This window comes from Benincasa hispida, chromosome 11, assembly GCF_027475165.1.
Source record: "Benincasa hispida cultivar pf3 chromosome 11, pf3_genome.v1.1, whole genome shotgun sequence".
NCBI lineage: Eukaryota > Viridiplantae > Streptophyta > Magnoliopsida > Cucurbitales > Cucurbitaceae > Benincasa > Benincasa hispida.
In genome coordinates this window covers 39,032,512-39,040,486 of record NC_143488.1, presented here as the reverse complement: position 1 = coordinate 39,040,486, position 7,975 = coordinate 39,032,512, and the positions used below count along the sequence as shown (strand labels likewise).

Genomic DNA, 7,975 nt, shown 5'->3' with positions numbered 1-7,975 from the left:
TTTGGGGGTTAGGAAATCTCATTTCACTTAATGCTTGAAAAATAGAAAACAAAAATGTTACAAATATGCCAACCATTATCTAAACATTTTTACATTATTAATCTGTTTTGACATTTACAGAATAATGAGAGAAGAAGTTCAATTTTATGATTGATCATATTTCTTTTGATATAATTTTAGTTTAACACTTTGTAAACTGAGAACACGTAAATTTTAATTTAGCTTAATTAAGCTAAATTGAATTTCTTCTTCCTTAAGTTCAAAAGAAACCACATGGTCTATAGGAACCATAGTTATTGTAGGAAAGATGGGAGATGATGTTCTTCAGATCGACGACGAAAAGGCCAACTTGTTAGTTAGAATTTATGGGTGTCGGTGTCGGAGTTGGAGTTGGGAAGAACTGCGGCGGCAGATTGTCATTAGAAGTCTGAATCAAAATCTGATCAGCTTGTTGTGTGACATTCTTCTTTAACTCATTCAAGGATGCTTTGAGTTGTTCTAATTGATTCATTTCCATTTCTCCTATGGGAAGCTCCCACCAAATATTAAATATGTGATTGTTTATAATTTATTTACTTATTGATTGTTTATAATTTATTTACTTATACTTCTGAATTCAATAGTAATTTAATAGGAATATTATAAGTTAGAACATTGCATAGATTTTGAGGTTGGAGTTGTTTTGTTTGATAAGGATTTCGATTTTTCAAAAATTATTCTTGTTTGCTTAAATTTCTTTTTCAAGAACATTTTCACCATATTTAAAAATTTAAAAAAAACTTTTGATATTTGATTTTGAAAATTAAGCTTACAAAGTTTACTTTTATACTTGGATTTTTTTTCTTTTGTTACCTATTTTTTACTAATGTTTTGAAAAACTTCTCATTTATTTCTTTTTAAAATTTATTAAGGAGTGAAATGATTCTTTGAAAATAATGAAACCGTTATAAAAAAATTAGGAGAAAACGAAAACAAATTTCAAAGATCAAATAGTTATCAAATGAGGATTAAAAGCTTTTGAATTTTGAAAACGATTTATTTTTAAAACAAACAAATAAAACAAAAAGTAGTTATCAAATGAAGGTTCCATAATACCTGATTTGCCTTTCGCAGTTTGTTCAACTCTTCACCGTGCTTCTTCTCCATTTCTACTCGGTTCAACACTTGAGTAAGTTGTGCATTCAATTCTCGAACATTGACATTTCGGTGAGCTTCAATTAGTTGTAGCGTACCTGTGAACCCCGAATCCCAGTTTTACACTTAAGTGTGTTTTCTTATTTAAATTATCTTAGTTTTCTACTTAATTGTGTGTCTCTATTTAAATTTGTACAAATAAGTTGAGTATGTTGATGAGAAAGTTAGTATGAAATGGTGAAGAAGGGATGGGGATTTGAAAAGAAAAAAAAATGGAATTTATGTGAAATGCAAAAAATATGGGAAATTACTTTGGAAAAATTTGGAAAATCCATGTAAAAGTATCATCAAAGTGGTGAGCAAACGTATACAGAGAACAACGTTCGCAGTAACTAAGAGCGAGATCGTTGAGAGCGAGATCATTGAGATCGAGACCAGCGAGATTGGAGAGGAAATGAGAGAGAGCGAGATTAGATAGAAGATGGGAGAGAGCAAGACTAGCGAGAAAGCTAGAGAGAGCAAGAGTGGAGAGAGCGAGACCAGCGAGAAAGCTAGAGAGAGCGAGAGTGGAGAGAAAAGTTAAAGCTGGAGAGAGCGAGAGGGAGAGCGAGATTGGAGAGAGCAAGACTAGTGAGATTGCTGGAGAGAGCGAGATTAACGAGAAAGTGGGAGAGAGCGACATTGCCGAGAGTGGAGAGAGCGACACTGCCGAGAGCGGAAAGAGCGAGAGCGCCTATGCGTTAGCCTTGCTTTGTCCGATTCAAACATCACGCCACGCCTTGCCTATGCATTGAATGGCCGAGCAAGCTTCTTGGCAATGTATTTGGACGTGTTGGGGTAGATTATGCATGTAAAAACCCTAATTTGAATACAAACAAAGCTTGAAGACGTAAGGACAAATGTCAATTAAAATCTAGGTGTCCGATTTAGAAAAATTCTTAAACCCTAAGAAATTGTGTTGGATGCGTTTGGGAAGAACACATTGAATAAAGGTGAAGTCAGCTTACGTTGATAAAGGGAGGATTAAACATTTGGCCATGCAGCCAAGTAGGTGCTATCAATTCCACGAGAAATTTGAACGCCTATAAATATGGAGTTGGGATTTCATTTTCAAATCACACAAAAATCATAAGTTTCGTAGAGAAAGTAGAGGGCAGTGAGGGTTCAGAGGAATGTGTCAAATTTGGACGAGGAGATCTTCCAATATACTCGTGCGTTTAGAGTGATTCCAAAGCCATCTAAAAGCTCTAGAAGTCTAGTTTTCAAAGTAGAGCTATCGGAGGAAAAGGCTCAAAGGAACTTGGCTGGAGGTTGAGAAGAAGGCAGAAGGGTCAGACTATCGAATCAGTCTGGTCCAGTCTTGAAAATTTTGAGATTCCGGCCAAACCACGAGGAATTTTGAGCTAAAAGTTTAGGGTAAGATTCCTAAGACATTTTAGAATAAGTTTGTAGAAGAAAGTATTTCCAAATAAGGTTCGAAACTATAAGTAATCTAAGTTGTAAATTGAATCTGGATTCTAGGGGTGAAAAAGGGACCCAAGGAACTTCTAGAGTGAAAAGTTCCTAAGAGTTCGAGGTGAGTGGCTAAAATGTTTTCGAATTAAAACGTTTTTAAACTGTTTTGATTATAACATTTACAGAAAGCATGTTTGCAAAAATAATTCTCATGCCTACTAGTTTTATAAAGTGGTTTCCAAGCAAGATCTGAATTGTGTTGTGAACGCATGCCTATTGTTGAAAAACTATTTACATATGTACATGTATTGATTTTATTCAGCATGCGTTACCATCTTTAAAGCCATGTTGTATATGTGTTATACTGTACATGCTTTAAAGAGAAAAGTTGTTTATAAATAGTTTTGATAAAATGCGATACCGAAGTACAAGGAGAAGGCATCCACCCAACTAGATACTGAAGTACAAGGAGAAGGTATCTATTAGTACTGAAGTACGTTTGAGAAGGTACCAAGCCAACGGGATATTGAAGTACGTTGGAGAAGGTATCCTAGTAGCTCGATACTGAAGTACAAGGAGAAGGTATCTGAGTAGTAGTACCTAATGTGTGAAGTTACTTAGTGTGGCCACAGGTGAATAAAGTCAGAGATTGAGCAAAAAAGTTCTCTCTGGACTAGTAGTTGGTGTTGGGATTATTTTACCAAATATACAGTACTTTGATTTGAGAAATGATTTTACTGTTTTATGTTTAAAACAGTTTTATATACATTACGCTTGGAAATTATTTATGGCGCAAAAGTTTATATTTCAGATAAAACTATTTTCTGAAATTATGCATGAGAATTTACTATGTTTTCTCGGTCACTCACTGGGCGTAAGCTCATCCCTTTTTCAAATGTTTTTGTTTTTCTCTCCCACAGGTAGCGGTTAAATCCTCTAAAAATAGCTCAGTATCTGCTCTGCCACTAAAGGACCAAAAGACTTGTAACCGTTTGCTAGGTGGTTACTGTTAATATTGTACAATGTTACTATTGTTCATATAGGGACTAGAGTTGTGGGTTTTGGGACTTGTAAATCTAATGTTGTAAATACTCTAAATATATTAAGTTTCTAAGTTAATAAATTGTGGGCCTACAGCCGTCCCGTTGCATATAATTTGTATTTGGTATCAGAGTTATTTCGCAAGAGTTTTTAGGCAGTAAGTGTCAGCCTAAGGGTTGATTACTGCTACAGTCACGCCCTTCTCTAGGCTAAGAGGGTGATCTGGAGTGGAATGTGACAATACCAAAGCTCGGTGGAGGATTTCGAGTCACAAATCTCTCGATGAGGGCTTCAACACAAGGGTGGCCAAAGGAGAAGACCTTCCCAGGCGAAAAGATGATAATGGCAATCTCAGCACTGCAGAGCGTGCAGAGCTCACTAGCTTTCTTAAAGAGGCCAGACCGGCGCTTCGAGAAGGTGACTTGAAGGTTGCTGTCATTTGGCATCTTCACCATCTCCACCTTTTGTCTTTCTCTACTTTTTCTCATGATCTTTCGAAAATTATTAAAGAGAAACTGAAGAGAAGATAAAAAAAAATTGTGTGAAAAATGTAAAAAAGAAAGATGTTGTTTGTTTTAGAATGATGAGTGTGTTGTGAGTGAATATATTTATACAAGAATTTGGGTATGTGGTGCGTTATACAAAATGAATAATTTGATTGTCAAAGAGTTTTGTCAAATTAATTGGTGTTAATAAATTGCTTTGTTTGGGCTGACAACTAATGCTTTTTTTAATTTCTTAATAAGAAAAGGAAAACATTCAAATTTAATGTTATAGTGGATACAACTTCGTGAAGAATAGAAAATTGGAAAGAAAATAATGAAATATTGAGTTTATCTTATACATATATAATTGAATTTTGTTGGTTAAATTAGAAATAGTTGAGTGGTTGAATTTTAAGTTTGTGTCCATATAATCTCTGTATTTAACTGTTATAAGTAGGGATGGAAATGGTTCGATCAAACCAAACTGAACCAAAATTTATAATATAAAACTGAACCGAACCGAACCGACCCACATATATAGGATTCGGTTTGGTTTTAAATTCGATTTTGGTATTGTTAAAAAATCCATGTTATATTTTTTTCAATTAGAAAGTGGTTCATTTCGATTCGATTTTAAATTCGGTTTTGTTCTTTAAATTGAAAACAGTTGGATTTTAAATTCATTTACTCTTTTTTTAAATATATAAATATATATTTGTTAAAAATTGTTCGATTCGGTTTTAAATTCAGTTTTTAGAATTGAAACTGAACCGAACTGATAATTGATAATTGATTAGTTTGGATGTCTGTTGAGGTTTTAAAAGTTAAAAATAGTAAATCTATTATTAATTAAAAAATTAGAAGTTATTAATAATGATTAATTAGAAAATTATAAGTTACAATGGATCATTAAGTATTGAGATTTGGGAGTTAGGAAATCTCGTCTCCTTAATGCATGAAAATTAGAAAACCGATATCGTATAAATATGCCAACAATTATCTAAACATTTTTACATTATTAGTTTGTTTGGTTATTACCGAATAACTCCTAATTATTATATTTGTTCTTAAATAAAAATTGATTGGAAACTTTGATAAATAAATTGTGATAATTTTTTATGGAAACAAATCAATTTTACTTTACACTTGGTCGATACCATCAATTTTGACTCTAAACTTTCACTTTCATCAACTTTGATATCAAACCTAAGTTTGGTAAAATTAAAACTTCAACACCGTGTAATTTTTTATGGACATACATTTTGAATATGTCAAAGATACATTAGATATAAAATTAAAACTTCAACGGCGTGTGAGATATGTTTTTTAACGTTCTAAGGCCAATTATAAAATTGAAAGACCAAGAATACATAACACTTCTTAACATACATTGTGAATTTTAGTTTTTCTTTTCACTCTCATTAATTAATATGAATTTGATAGGCATGGTTAATGATTTATATATACATAAAAAGAAATTATAGACATGTGTGGTTTAGGTTCGATAATTGATTACTTAGATTTTTGTTGAGATTTTAAAAATTAAAAATAGTAAATCCATTATTAATTAAATAATTAGAAGTTACCAATAATCATTAATATTAGGAAATTAAAAGTTACAATGGATCATCAAATATTGAGATTTGGGAGTTAGAAAATCTGGTTTCCTTAATGCATAAAAAATAGAAAATCAATATGCCATAAATATGCCAACAATTATCCAAACATTTTTACATTATTAATCTGTTTTGATATTTACAGAATAACTCCTAATTTTTTTATGAAGTATAATAACTCTTATATAAAAATTGGTTCATTCTACTCATTAGAGAAAGGGAAACTTCGATAAACCAATTTGACTCTAACACTTATCCTGATAGCATCAATATAATTTTGATTCTAAACCTTCGCTTTCATCATATTTTTACATTCTTTTTTTTGTTAAAATTAGTTGATAAACTGGTAACAACTCATCTAAGTTTAGAACATAGTTTGATAAAATTAAAAGTTATAAAGAAAACTAATCTTTGAAATTGATTTTGTTTTTTCTTATTTTTAAATCATATAATGAATGGAAGAATTAGGTACAACTGTACTAGATTTTTTTCTACCAACATATAGTATGTGTGTGTTCAAATCAAAATCAGCAGTCACATTTTGTTCATTAAACAAAACTATATGCATGATACATGAAACAAAATAATTAAGATTTGGATTAAACTAACCATAATCCAATAATTACATAAACACAAAGCTATATTATAACGAGAGAAGAAGTTCAATTTTACGACAGATAATATATCTTTTGATATAATCATCAAATTGTATGACAAATTTTAATTGAACACTGAGTAAACTTAAAATAAATAGATTTTAATTTAGCTTAATTTAGCTAAATTGAATTTCTTCTTCCTTAAGTTCAAAAGAAACTACATGGTCTATAGGAACCAAAGTTATTGTAGGGAAGATGGGAGATGATGTTCTTCGGATCGATGACGAAAAGGCCAGCTTGTTGGTTAGAGTTTATCGGTGTTGGTGTCGGAGTTGGAGTTGGGAAGAACCGCGTCCGTTGATTGCCATTAGATGTCTGAATCAAAATCCAATCAACTTGTTGTGTGACATTCTTCTTTAACTCATCCAAGGATGCTTGGATTTGTTCTAATTGATGCATTTCCATTTCTTCTATAGGAAGCTCCCACCAACATTGTGCCGATATATATATATATATAAAATATTAAATATGTTATTGTTTATAATTTGTTCACTTATACTTCTAAATCAACAGTAGTTTAATAGGAATACGTTTTGTTTGAAAACGATTTCAATTTAAAAAATAAAAAATTATTTTGGTTTGCTCATATTTTTTTTTACCAAGACGATTCACCATATTTAATAAAGAAAAAAAAACATTTGATATTTGATTTTAAAATTAAGCTTATAAAATTTACTTCTATACTTCGATTTTTTTCTTTTGTTACCTATTTTACTAATGATTTGAAAAACTTATTTTCTTTATCTGTTTTTAAATTGATTAAAGATTCAAATGATTCTTTAAAAATAATGAAACCTAAGAGAAAACGAAAACAATTTTCAAAGATCAAATGGTTATCAAACGAGGTTTAAAAACTTTTGAATTTTTAAAATGATTTAGTTTTAAAACAAACAAATAAAACTCAAAATAGTGATCAAATGGAGCTGCTATAATACCTGATTTGCCTTCTGCAGTTTGTTCAACTCTTCACCGTGCTTCTGCTCCATTTCTAGCTGGTTCAACACTTGAGTAAGTTGTGCATTTACTTCTCGAACATTGGCGTTCCGTTGAGCTTCAATTAGCTACAGTGTACCAGAGCTCGGTGGAGGATTTCGAGTCATAAATCGCTCTATGAGAGCTTCAACACATGACCAAAGGAGAAGACCTTCTTCCCGGGCAAAAAGACAATGATGGCAATCTCAGCACCACAAAGCGTGCAGAGCTTGCTAGCTTTCTTGAAGAGGCTGGACGACACTTCGAGAAGGTGACCTGAAGGTTGCTCTCATTTGGCATCTTTACCATCTCTACCTTTTGCCTCCCTTTGCTCTTCCTCATGATTTTTGAAAAATTAATAAAGAGAAAGTTAAGAGAAAGAGAGAAAAAATGGTGTGAAAAATGTAAAGAAGAAAGATGTTTGTTTTAGAATGATGAATGTGTTGTGAGTATGAATATATATATAGGAGAATTTATGTTGGTGGTGAGTTGTTCAAAGTAAATGATTTGGTTGTCAAAAGAGATTTGACAACCAATTCATTTAATTTTAATTTAAGAGTTTCGATAAAGTTATTCAATGACTAATTTTTACATTAATCCAATTTAATTTTAATTT

The 7,975-nt window shown here is 31.6% G+C and overlaps 2 pseudogenes; both read right to left on the bottom strand.

The window, feature by feature from the left end:
• Window positions 1–259: 259 nt before the first annotated feature.
• Window positions 260–4,118, bottom strand: LOC120090669 (agamous-like MADS-box protein AGL62; annotated as a pseudogene).
• Window positions 4,119–6,534: 2,416 nt separating this feature from the next.
• LOC120090668 (agamous-like MADS-box protein AGL62 pseudogene) lies at window positions 6,535–7,701 on the bottom strand (annotated as a pseudogene).
• Window positions 7,702–7,975: the final 274 nt, after the last annotated feature.